The 12,576-nt window shown below is 44.0% G+C and overlaps 1 protein-coding gene across 1 annotated transcript in view; it reads left to right on the top strand.

Annotated features, from left to right (window-relative positions):
* Positions 1-12,576, top strand: part of LOC140465909 (proto-oncogene Wnt-3) — a 122,033-nt gene that overhangs the window by 1,214 nt on the left and 108,243 nt on the right. The gene's annotated exons all lie outside the window — the stretch shown is intronic.

Below are 12,576 nucleotides of genomic sequence, written 5' to 3'. Positions count from 1 at the left end.
TTGATTTTTGCTTTCCGGTAAACCGTGCCTGTAGTTATTAGGATTTGTCCCTCAGCGATGGAGTGAGGGCAGAAAGAGCTTGGAATTAATTTGATCCAAATAACCGCAGGGCGAATTTTAAAAAATACTGATCCAAAAAATGTTAAGATGTTTTGAACCTTGTTAGGAATCACTTGATATCAAAACTGCTTTCATAACCCACATCCTGATTCTAAATACTCCAACACACCCCGAGGGGGAGAAAAAAGTGTTTTTAAAAATCCAGCAGGAACAGGTACAACTTGACAAGGTTAGTTTGCAAAATAAACACTCGATCTTCTGTGTTCCACTCGCCAAAAAAACACGGGGTAGGTTCCATTTTTATCCCAGACCCTGGGGTCAGAACGCTCCAGTTCTGTCCCTCACCCTGTTCCCATGTTTTGCTCTGACTTCAGATGCACAAAAAGTGCCCGGGAACAGGAAGAACAGTTCCCGGGACTGTGCCTCGGCAGTCCGTGTTCTGATCTTAACAAAACAACCGGCTGCCCCCGGGCACTGTGTACCTTTTATCCCCGGGCATTGGGCACTTCCATCCCCGGCACTGGGCACTCCCACCCCCGGGCACTGGACACTTCAATCCCCGGCACTGGGCATTCCCACCATGGGCACTGGGCACTCCCACCCCTGGGCACTGAGCACTCCCACCCCCGGGCACTCCCACCCCCGGGCACTGGACACTTCCATCCCCGGCACTGGGCACTCCCACCCCTGGGCACTGGGCACTCCCACCCCCGGGCACTGGGCACTCCCACCCCCGGGCACTGGACACTTCCATCCCCGGCACTGGGCACTCCCACCCCTGGGCACTGGGCACTCCCACCTCCGGGCACTGGGCACTGGGCACTCCCACCCCCGGGGCACTCGCACCCTTACCCCAGTCACTCACACCCCCCCAAACTCCCCCCCAGCCCCCACCCGGTCAAACACGCCCGGGTCAGTCACTTCCGCCCCCGGGTCACAGCTCCCCCCGGGTCACTCACTCTCCACCCCCCCTCAATCCCCCACACCACTCCCCCCGGGTCACACCCCGACCCTCCCGGGTCACTCACACACACCCGGGTCACACCCCACCTTCCCTTCCCCCTCCCCCGTGTCTCTCAGAGCCTGGTCTGTGCAAAGACCCGGTCAGGAGCAGAAAGTGACTGCGAGTGTTTCGTGAGTTGACCCCGGGAATCAAACCCTCAGCAGCCGAACTATTGACCATGTTTAACCATAACCGTTATTCGGTTATTTCCAGATTATTCCATCAAGTAAAACTTGTTTTTAATAAACAATGGCTTATATATTTACCATTATTTAACAACATTAACGAGATCTAGGGATTAACACAGTGCGGTTGTCTTCCTAAACAAAAAGTTACTTTTACTAAAACATTTCTAAAGAAAATACCCAGAATCAAAAAAAACAAGAGGACTCCACTCCTTGTTCGTTGCAATGTGCCTGGACCCTCTCTCGATATGAGAAATTTTGAGTACAATGTATCGTTTGTGTAACAAACTGCTTAAGATGCATGTAGCAAATTTCAGTCAGAGGCAATACTGGGCCATTATCAGGAGTAAGAAAGGCGGAAATCAAATGGCCGTAAAGGACAGAGATAAATAAGAGATACAAACATATTATACAAAAGGTAAATATGGTGAAAATTCGAAACAAAATGCTGCTCAGACTCCAAAAGCAACGAAAACGGATGTGCATATAAAAACGAGGATATCTGATTGAAATCTAATTTCTAGGTCCGTCCCATTCAACAGCCAGCGTTGAGGGTGGGGGCTGTGGTAATGACAGGTTCCATGCTGGCCCAGGGGATAAGATTCAACCTCCGTGCTGTACCTGACTGCATAGACTCTCTCCCAATTATCCCTTGATTAGGTGATCGATCATTTATTGTTCCTGCTTTAGCCATTTTTATCCGCCAGGCGTGACTTTCCAGTCAGCACTGACTCCTCGTAGAATAACTGAAAATGTAAACTGACTGAAGGAAAGTGTCCCAATGTATTTTGCTGGTCTGCTGCAGATATGCCTTCCCCGTGAGCCATTTCAGGAACGGAACCCATCACTGACAGATGTGGAAGCAATCAATATAATGGGAGCAGGCAGGATTAAAAACTGGCCTTTACACCTTTCACAATGACAGGACACAATGCTGCGCATCGTTTCAGCAAACTCTCTAAGAGAAGTGGGGCAGAGGGGGACTGGAATCATGAAAGGAAAATACCGCGGCTTCTGGAAATCTGAAACAAACACTGAGAATGCTGGAAAAGCCTAGCAAGTCTGGCAGCATCTGTGGAGAAAAAAAGGTTAATGTTTCGAGTCCAATACTTTTCTTCATTCCTTTCTGAAGAAGAGTCAAATCGAGTCATGCCTTTGGCCTCGAAACAGTAACTCTGTTTCTCTCTCCACAGGAACCACCAGACCTGCTGAGTTTCTCCGGCTTTCTGGAATACGCTTACAGATTTAATGGCCACCTTCAAACTGGAATTGGGTGTGCTTTTATTTTTAAAAAAAGGGGTCGAGGGAGGGTGAAACATGTGAGAAGAACAAGGGAGTTGGCTTGGTTCTTTGTTCTTTCAAGCAGCGGATACGTTGGCAATGGACAGAATGACCGCTCCCTTTAGATATTGTTCAAAACTGGGACTCTATGAGATAGTGCTGCTTCGTGTGTGCTCCATTGACGATCAATGTCAGATTGTTTGGGAATCAGAATTAGTCCTCTCATCGAGAGGATGGTGGTCGGACTTTATAGGCGTACAGGTGTCCTTTGCTTTGAATATCTTAGGTTATACATGTGTGACGCGCCTACCCGGAACTGATGCCATCCTGCGCATCATTGCTCAGTATTTCGTTTCCTTTCGATACGGCGCCCTGTATTTCAGAGAGGAATTTCGCTCTTGAAGTACACCGCTAGCAAAGATTGATACCATACTGAATCCACCACAGACCATAATCCCGTTCCTGCCCTACCTTTTCCTGCGGATTTACCTGCCAACCGCCAGGTCATGAACTGTCTCACCTGACAGGTTAACACAGGCCAGTGCAGAGCAAAGCAGCGAGTTCCCGGGCCCCCTGAGTCTGGCAGGAACCGGGGTGATTCTTGCTGCAATCCAGGTCAAATTGATTTACCACGAAAACTTCAACCCCTCCCCCCCCCCCCCCCCCAACCCCCACTTCAAGTTCCTAACTTTCTTCAGTGTTCGGTTAGTGTACAATTTGAGAATGAATTCTTAGTCTCCCAATGGTCGCCCTATCTCGCAATCTCCTCTCCCCTAACCTCCACTGGGATTGTCCAGAGGACAATCCAAATTGGCCCAGAGATGTCCCCACCTGGAGAAGGTTTTACAAATCGGGCTCAAATTACGGACCCTTTGGAAAGGGGGGGTCATCTCCTGCCGATGCGGACAGTGTTCTGGCACCCCGCCCAGTTTATATTAGCTTCTGTTAGAAGCTTTTCATTTCCAACATGTAAACTCTTGCGGTTCGTTTTTCAGCCTTGTTTAGTCTCGGCTTGTTTACTGACACCATGACACATGCCTCCACCATCTCCCCCAAAATCTCTGACCTAATTCTCCCACCCCCCAACCCCCAGCAGACGCGACGATGCTGCATGTGTCGCGTCTCAGTCAAAAGCGGTGATTCAGCGCCCAATAATATATGATGGATGGAGGAAGCGGCCAGTCACTCAGTGTCCCGCACACGGACAGTGATGGAATATGTCTTTACCGCAGTGCAGTGGGCGCCAGGCTCTCTCTCCAGCTGGCCTCCCAGAGAGGGACTATTACAACATGCACACAACATCCATTCCCCAGCTCCGCCAATTTTACCCCCGGCCCCTCTTTTCATTTCATCCTTTCAGAGATTTTAACCAGAGTATTGTTGAAAAACATTTTGTAGGTTTGCATTCATCAGGACAAAAAATGTTCAGAATAAGAGTCGGTCTCCGCCCCAAACTGATATGCTTGAAAATTGTCCTGAAGTGCAAAACAAAGAAGTTTGATTTTTTTTCCAGCAATTCTGAAGCTCTGTACTAACAAATATATGACTGAGTAATAACCCCTGGTGGGTATAGATTTTGTGACTTCTTTTTCTCTACCCTTTAAGCGACACATTTGACTTCTGTTGTAAACGAATAGCGTTCCTCTCTGAGTAGAGAAGGGATGATTTACTCGAGGGATTCATGAACGGTTTTGATCAGGGTATATAGGGCGAAAATGTTCCCATTGGCAGGAGGGTCAGTAAGCAAAGAACACAGATAAAGGGTAATTACCAGAGTATGATGGGTGAGGTAAGGTTTTGTTTTTATACTGAGAGTTATGATGATTAGTCCCGAACAGTGTGGACGGATATCCTTTTTATTCCTGATGAAGGGCTTTTGCCCGAAACGTCGATTTCGAAGCTCCTTGAATGCTGCCTGAACTGCTGTGCTCTTCCAGCACCACTAATCCAGAATCTAACAGCAACTGTCCGTGAAGGAATCGGGTCATGCTTAACGAGGAAGTGAGCAGGGCTGTGGGGAAGAGCAGGACAGTGGCGCTAATGGGCTAACAGAAGCTCGTTGGGCAGAACGGCCTTCTGTTTTTAAGGCTGTAATATTAAACAAATCGTTATATAATCTGTAGGCTGCCTTTTTCAGTAAACAACGAAGAGATTTCGTGCTTGATTCCCTTTATCACGGGGCTATAAACAATTTATTCAATTTTTTTACCGAATAAATGAACTCGAACAAGAGCGGTCATTTTGTAGACATAAAAGCAGAAAATGCTGGAAAAGCTCAGCGGGTCAGGCACCATCTGTGGAGAGAAATCGGAGTTAACCTTTCGGGTCGAGTGACCCTTCCTCAGAACTTGGGTTTCTGGAGAACCTCAGAACTGGGCAATATCTGTTTTTGTTTCTGATTTGCAGCATCCGCAGTTCTTTCGGTTACTTGTAGAGTTGCTTTTGCTTCCAAAGTATAATTGGGATTCCTTTACTTTCGAAATGTTGGAGGGAATAAAGAAAATCTTGCAATTGATGAGTGGTCTGTCCTCAAGTAATAAAGCAGCTTTTAGTGGTATTGAAAGGAATCTGAGGGAGGTGATGCTGGGGGATCAGTGGGCGTGTGGCCACATGAACCAGATTCTTGACACATTCTAATGTCTAACCGTCCCATAGTCCAAGATATATCTACATAAGGAGATAAGATAGATTGGTGGAGATAGAAAGGGAGACAGCGTTGCAATGAGTAACCAAGATATCCAGACAGGGGAATTCAGGAAGTGGGGACAGACAAACAGAAATAGATGCACAGAGTGATAGCAAATTTCATTTAGAGAACCACCCTTTCACGATCCGAGGATGTTCCAAAACACCTCGCAGCCAATGAAATAACTTTAAATAAATAAATGACTGCAGATGCTAGAATCATTTCTGAAAACAAAGAAAAAATGCTGGAAATCGCATCCAATAGTTGCTTCCTGACCCGCTGTGATTTCCATCACTTTTTCTTTTCAATTACCTTCGAAATGGAGTCATAATATTACAGGGAAGTGTTACTTGTGCCCAGCAAGTTCCCACAGAGAGGAATAGGATAGCGGGGCGGGCCACCTGTACTGTATGCTGATTGAGGATATTGACCAGGACACAGGCGTTGGAAATTCACCTGCGCCGCATCAAAATAGCGCCGTGGACTCCTCTCCATCTGCTTCAGACGAAATTCGGTTAAATCTCTCATCGAAAAGGCAATCCCCGGATCACGCAGCACATCGTTAGCACTGCACTGAGTTTCCAGGCTGGATTCTTTAGCCCTTAAGTCTGCGACTCGTTTCCCAAAGCTGCAGCCCATAACCAGCACACGGACAGGAATACGTACACAAAATCTGAGTAGTAATGAGTACTGTCTGTGGAAGTTTCTTACTGCACGTGTGTGTGTACCTGTGCAGCTGAAACGAAAGTGTATATTCAAGAAGTTTTTTTGGAGTTACAAAAAAAAACCTCCAGACGACTTTTGCGCAGCTAAAACTGAAAACTATATTCATCATGGCAGACCCAAATTAGATATAATACCCGGGGAAGAATTATTCCTGGGGGGGTTGTGTCTACCTAAAACCGCTTTGGGAGCAGGTCAGGGTGGAGATGACCGATACACACACACACACTCTCTCTCTGGGAGACCGTGTCTTCCTAAAGCAGAGATGTTTACTCAACAAATCGGGATATTGGGGATAAAAAAAAACAGAAGACAACTCCCCTAAAATGATTCAAAAGCTATAACTATTTGGAGACTTTGAGATATTTTCGAATGAGGCGACTACACAATATTAGTCCGTGTAGAGGGAATAAAATTGACATATATGTCAGCAAACGTAGGTCTGGTTTGAGCTGAAGGTGACAGTCACGTTGACCTAGCAGTTACCATTGCTTCTCACGTTATAACATTGACATTCCCACGTTATAGCATCATTGCAACATTAAAACAGCAATATTAGTATCATTGAGGCAAACTGCAAGGCCAAGATCTAAAAAAAACCTGACAAAACATTCATGCACACCCTTTACTATCAGTTACCTCTCAGCGATGCAGCAAGTCGCTGAAGATGTGTTTTGAGCTCACTGAAGCATGCATTTACCGCAGCTATACTTCTTAAATATTCATGGACATTATTCTCGTTATTCCCTTGTCCTATGGAGTAATATTCCAGATGTGGGCGTCTGGCATGTGTCTGTGACTATGTGTCTCTGAGTGTATGTGTCAATATATTTGCAGACCTGTCTATATGTGTGCTAATCTATGTACATCTACACATGCATGGATGCAAACATTTGTGTGCTTGCTGGCAATTATTTGTGCAAATAGCTATGCTTGGGTAGTTCTATACATTCGCATTTACAAATATTTGTTCATTCATGTGTGTACATGTCAATGCCTGGGTATATCTATTACATATGCATCAATACGTAACAAAATGTGTATGCTGTACACGCATGTATTTGTAAACTTTATATAGATTTATACAAAAACATATATGAGATAAAACACGAAAATAAACCAAATGTTTAAGAGGTAACTCTATAATTAAGCAACTCGCTTTAAAACAATTTATTTGAAAATTGACTAACTGTGAACAGTTCATCAGCATTCGGGGAGAAAGAGCAGAAAGGTTTATGAAGCTGCATTGAGATTGCACTAAATAAAAATTTTAAAAATCCGCATCAGTGTATCAACAGCTATCAATATGAATTCTGGTAAGGGAACTATTGGTTAGAATGCAGCGTGCATTACAAGGGCACCTGAAAGTAAAGACACTAACCAAAGTACAAACTACTACAAATGCAGAACAACGTTGATATAATTAAATAACAGAATGGGGTCGAATGGTCTATTCCTATAACTCTGCAAGTAATAGCCAGAAACTGTTAGTTTAGATCTTGTAATATGGAAACTAGACATATAATTTGGCTTATAAGTCATTGCATCACCAATAAAATTTAATTCAAAGCATTTGAGCCAATTAGATATGATCTACATGCAAGATGGATGTTTCTTATTGTACACATTCTGCATTCCAAATTTAATTTGTTTTATGGAGTGGATTGTGCAACCTCTCTGACACAGGTCAGCTATAATAATTATCCAGTGTTCAATCTTATTTTCAATGTTCATAGTAAAATTTATTTTAAAAAGTCAGGAGACTAATCTGGACACACCTCCCCAATCTCACCACTTGATAATATTAACTAATCAGGCTTCTTAATGCTTAATGGCTGAACATCTTTTCATTACATTCACCTTATGTATTTATTTAGCGTTGCCTTAAAATATCAATGCAGGTCAGTAATTGCATTTCAGACAGCCCTCATGTATTAGACTGCAATACTATATCTCCCCCAGGTAAGTAAGTCAGTTATTTCCCTATCTCCCTGTCTTAAGTGACACTTCACCCAGCTTTTCAATCCATGTGCAGAAGAACTAGTGTCTGTTTGGTAAACTTCTTGTCAATATGTGGATTATGCGTGTATTCTATTGAATTTATTAGCAAACTATTGTGACAGCAAATCAACGCTATCAGAATAAGAATTAGCGGCGTTATTTTGAGCTGGCTGGCTCCTTGTTTCATGATCTGCACTGGTTTGATTCCCGATGTCTTTCCTTTGCAAATGAGTTTCAACACGATAACTAGCTGTAGTCAAATAAGTTCAGAATGAATAATGAGCAGACATTGGGCAGCACGGTGGCTCACAGCGCTGGGGACTCGGGTTCGATTCCACCTTCGGGTAATTGTGTGACGTTTGTACACTCTCCTTGTGTCTGCGTGGGTTCCCTCCGGTTTCCTGCCACAGTCCAGAGACGGGCAGGCTGGGTGGATTGGCTGTGGGGAATGCAGGATCCCAGAGATAAGGTAGGGATGTGTCTGGATGGGATGCTTATTGGAGAGTTGGAGTGGACTCAATGGGCCGAATGGCCTACACCCACATTGTAGGAATTCTATAATTCCAAGTAACGATATTCCTTTGCTACACACCTTGACAGGGTCAATTTGTGTCATTGGTAGCGTTTAAAGTAGAAATAATAGTTAAAATTTTTTAAATGATAGTTGTGTCAATGCCAGTGTTGCATCAACCAGTGTAGCCCTATAGTTACTTTAAGCATTATGATTTCTATACTGAAAGGAACATTCCATCTTTATTTTTCCTGTGAAAGTTTTAAAGGCTTCATATATTTACAGATGTCACTACAGTGACTTTATTTTAATCTAGTGGTTCTAAACATGAATGTTAGCAGGCAAACCCACCAAACTGGAGCAAAGGAATAGTGCCAAGTTGGAGGAGAGGCTTTATGGCCAACGTGGCGGTATTATTGTTAACTGGGCCCCATCAAGGGTTAAAATATGAGAACAATATAGAATAGTCTCATTTTCCCTTGAGCAAAGAAGATTAAGGGGCGATCTGACTTAAGTACTTAAGATGATAAAGGAGTTGCCAGATAGCTAGAGAGGAACTATTTCGTACAGTGGTGAGGCCCATAACAAGGGAGCACAACCTCAGAGTAAGACTGTTTAGGAATGATGCTAAGGACCGCTTCTTCATACAAAAAGGTAGTGGAAACTTGGGACTCTTCCTTGGCAAAAACAGCACTTTGAGAAATTCCTGTCCTCTGCTCTCCGCTTTCCTGCAAGCGAGAGCTCAAACATATAAGTAAAAACGTAAAATGCGTTTGTTTGCACCCTTTCCCCACAGTACTTTACACACCAGTTTTGTGAAGTTCAAGGTCACATATTTTCTGTGCAAGTAAGTACGTGTGGAGACTGCTGTATACACCCGATTATTTAAAATTATGTTTTTAAATTAATTATCCAATAACTTGGATTAAGTGAAGTAGACGATACAGGTTAATGGTAATTTCAGGCAAAAATACCATTGTCAGATAATTTGATTCAAGCTATTTTGAATAAAGTCTAAATTGTGGTGAGTTAAGCTCAGTAAAATGTTGATAATCTGCATAGTATTCACACACTCGTGTTTAAGTGTACACAACAAAATGATACATGAGTTTAAATAGTTAAACACTTTAAATGTGCCATTTGTTAAATAACACTCAGATTTCTATTCCTCACCGTAAGGTCTTGCATATTAATTTCCTTCTCCATCACACAAGCCTACTTGCTACTTTGAACTGTGCGAATATGCCAGAGTATGCGAGTTATATCTTTGTGCCTATTTAAAATCTATTTTAACTTAATTGCTAGAAAATATTATTAATCACCTACAGTAACAATAAAGGATTATTACAAATAGGAATCCTAACAATGTGTTCATTACAACGTCTATAAGAATCAGGATTGAAAGCAATTCGTTATAACTTATTATTACTTATAACTTATTATTTCGTAGAATCAAGCAGGTGGAACAAGCAGATCACAACAATTTTACATTCTGACAAAGCATTACCGATCTAATACCGTTGAATGCAATTCACTAGCTGTTCGATCTTACATTTGAGAATGAATCCTACATGCACCATCTGCAATAACTTATCCTTAACTCATTGTCAGATGGAGCACAGATAATACTATAAAAACACAACATGGTAACTGTATAAATCAAAGCAGCCAGCATCTAATTGGGGAAACTAACGATTTCAGTTTATCAGAACGCGATTGCTTACTTGCAGACAACTATGTGGAGTGTACTGGCAGAGGTAGTGGTGAATGCAGGTACAACATTCAAAAGACATTTGGATAAGTGCATGAATAGGGAAGGTTTGGAGGGATGCGGGCCTAGCGCAGACATGTGGGCGGCACGGTGTTACAGTGGTTAGCACTGCTGCCTCACAGCGCCCGGGTTCAATTCCCGTCTCAGGCGACTGACTGTGTGGAGTTTGCACGTTCTCCCAGTGTCTGCGTGGGTTTCCTCCGGGTGCTCCCACAGTCCAAAGATGTGCAGGTCAGGTGAATTGGTCATGCTAAATTTCCCGTAGTGTTAGGTAAGGGATAGGGTAGATGTAGATGTAGGGGTAGGGGTAGGGGTATGGGTGGGTTACGCTTCGGCGGGGCGGTGTGGACTTGTTGGGCCGAAGGGCCTGTTTCCACACTGGAAGTAATCTAATCTAATCTAAAACTGTGGAATAGTTTGGTTCAGGATTATGGTCGACATGGATTGGTTTCCATGCCTTATTGACTCGATCACTGTAAAAGGGATTTTCTGCAATCGTTCACCTTGCAAAAGGTTGTTTACTTGGGTGCATGGCCAGGAAAAGTGCCCACCAGAACGATACAGCGAGGTCCCACAAACAATGGAGCACAACACCCCCACCCACGCCACACACCCAACACGTGAGCTGCTTCAGGAAAGCGATTTCGACCGTGCATTTCCCTAGCACAGTGAGTCAGTCACTCTACCGCCCGGGGAATAGAAAAGTCCCAGCTTGGAAGTAATGCAGATTGATTTATTAACCGGATCGAAATGGATGGCGCCTCCTCCCACTCCCATCTCGTCACACCCATGCCTGATTCCTTATTTTGCCCCCGTTAATTCACCGTGCTGTTTAATATATAATAAATATATAAGCACTCAAGTGGTCTGGGCATTGATATGGGGTTGAATCATTAACTCCAGTCAAATGGGCTGAATTGTAATCAGTAGAGATGGATAGCAATTGCAGTGACACGTTCGAACAAAACAAACGCCATTTATCAGTGTCACCAGACATTCAAATTCGCCGATAGTAGCCCTGTGTCTCAAAGTTCCCTACAGTGTAAAGGTCAGTTGTGTTTTGATGCCCAGGCACTTTAGTATAATGTTAGACGTATTTCAGAGCGAGTTTCTCTGTTTCTGGCTCCTCCTCGCTCTCTATTTCACACAAGTCACCTGGAGAAGGTTCTATTCAAATATATGTTCATGATGGGTTGGAATAGAGCGCAATTCCATGTCACCATTGTCCAGTGCTGCGGGGTATTAGAAAGAGACAGTGCGGCGCTCGCTCCTGTTTGGTCCGGGCACGGAGAGCTGAAGTCTGGGCGAGAAATGCACGAGCAACGACAGAGAGAGAACGAGAGAGAAAGCCCAGAAGGGACAGAGCTCCGTCAACACAGCAAACGTGCCAGCTCTTTGCGGTTAAAGGCTGTAAAACATTGTTCAGTGTAATGTAAATCATCTCGGAGTGGTACTGGAGTTGTCAACCGGGAGCTCTCTCGTGCGGGTCGCTGCAGTGCTGCTGTTTTCCCCAAAGAGGAATTTGTGAATTCCTGTCAGGGAGGGTGTCAGCAGGGAATGCGAGCGGGGAATGCAAATCTTTTTCACTGCCGCTCTTTCCGGGCATTGGAGCAAGACACCAAGAGAATGAAAACGGCACTGACATCAGGTGGGCTCTGTGAGATGAGCAGGTCCCACCATCTCCCGGATACCTCCATGGAAACCTGTTGCCGCCCGCGTTAAGGACAGCTCCGACCCGTTCCACCTTCTGCTCGGTAGAAGAAATGATGGCTTTTCACACCAAAGAGCTGGCTCACTAATGCCCTTTAGGGAAGGGCTCTGGCACCCTTACCTGGTCTTGCCTACATGTGACTCCAGACCCACAGCAATGTAGTTGACTCTTCACTATCCTCTGGGCAATTGGGGATGGGCAAGAAATGCTGGCCACGAATGAACAAAAACTAATCTCTCATCACTACCTCAACACGCAATATAATAATTGAAATGAATCCATATATCTCTGTATTTGTTTCTCTGTATCTATTCAGAGATTTGCTTAATTATCACAATAATCTGTCTTTGCATTGATCAATCTCGCTGCCAATTTGTGTTTCCTAACTGTTGATATACACATAATCAGCAGAGATATCTGCAAATATATGTACACACACAAGTACACGTTGAGATGCACACATTAACATTTCTAACACGTCAAGCGGCATTGCAGCAATTCTGTGCACAGCTCTCTCTCTCTCTATATATATATATATATGCATCTGTGTGTGTGCATCATCTCTGGCTCTATAATGGAATCTATTCAGTTGTAAACGACAAGCCGACGTGCAGCAATGTTAAGTCAAGCAAAGACTTGAACCA

This window comes from Chiloscyllium punctatum, chromosome 42 (genome assembly GCF_047496795.1).
Source record: "Chiloscyllium punctatum isolate Juve2018m chromosome 42, sChiPun1.3, whole genome shotgun sequence".
Lineage (NCBI taxonomy): Eukaryota > Metazoa > Chordata > Chondrichthyes > Orectolobiformes > Hemiscylliidae > Chiloscyllium > Chiloscyllium punctatum.
The sequence above is the reverse complement of the archived record's forward strand: the minus strand, read 5'-3'. Positions and strand labels throughout refer to the sequence as shown.